The sequence below is a fragment of the Suricata suricatta genome, chromosome 1, assembly GCF_006229205.1.
Source record: "Suricata suricatta isolate VVHF042 chromosome 1, meerkat_22Aug2017_6uvM2_HiC, whole genome shotgun sequence".
Lineage (NCBI taxonomy): Eukaryota > Metazoa > Chordata > Mammalia > Carnivora > Herpestidae > Suricata > Suricata suricatta.
Genome location: NC_043700.1, coordinates 189,521,194 through 189,522,202, shown reverse-complemented (window position 1 = coordinate 189,522,202; position 1,009 = coordinate 189,521,194). Strand labels below are relative to the sequence as shown.

Here is a 1,009-nt window from a genome sequence, read left to right as displayed (position 1 = left end):
GCTGCAGAGGCCTCCCCGTCTCACCGGAGCGATGGTCCATCTACGGTGGAAACCCCGACCCCCAGCAGCAGCCCAAACCCACTATGGGCCAGCAGGCCAACCTGACGGGGGCTTCGCAGGGAAATAAAAACACGACTAGGACCTCTTTTAGGGGGGAAAGGGAAATGTTTTTCAAAAAACACGAGTCTTTAAGAAAAGAAAACGTGAAGCAGTCACTCGTGCCTTCCTATTCCTGAACTGCCTGTGTTTTGGGACACGCATGATGTCCTGGGAGTTTCGGGGCCCCCACTGGGACGCCCGAGGCTGCATTGAGAAACGCATGTTCAGTGAACGTTGTCCAGCCCATCGCTGCCTCCAGGCCCCTCCTCCCGGTGTTTTCCGGCACCCAAGGTCTAAGCCGAGAGACGCTTCAATCAGGTGTGTGACGAGGCTTGACTGCATCTCTTTGCAAAATGTCAGTCCTCAGCCCTGGGCTTCCTGCCGGGATGTCAGGGCCTGAGGAACACGGTTCACTGATTTTTCGTTTTTAGTGTTTATTTATTTTGAGAGAGCAAGAGAGCAAGAGAGAGAGAATCCCAAGTGGGCTCCACACTGTCAGCACAGAGCCTGGCTTGAACTCATGAACCGTGAGATCATGAGAGTCTAAGTCAAGAGTCACTCAACCAGCTGAGGCACCCAGGCACCCCGAGGAACACGCTTTAGGTCACAGCATGAAGCCAGAAAACATGGACCAAACCAAATGTAGGGCTGACTGCATAACGTGTCAGGTGGGCGGGAAGTTCACATGATCTATCATAAGACACTTGACATGAACGTTCTAGGTCTTTCCCTCTTAGCCACGCGTTGCCGAGGGCCTGTTTTATCTAACCCTGCGTGAAGGTGGGGCACGTGTGTGTGTTTGAGAAACAGCTTCCCGATCCAAACAGAGTGCACCTCGGGCTGCACCCCTCCTGCTAAGGGAGTCAGAGAGTGGGAACGAGTTGGTCCCCCCTTATCTGCCAGGGACGCC

General features: G+C 54.1%; 1 protein-coding gene across 1 annotated transcript in view; it reads left to right on the top strand.

Moving 5' to 3' along the window:
- Nucleotides 1–1,009, top strand: part of EVC2 (EvC ciliary complex subunit 2) — a 122,721-nt gene that overhangs the window by 18,720 nt on the left and 102,992 nt on the right. The gene's annotated exons all lie outside the window — the stretch shown is intronic.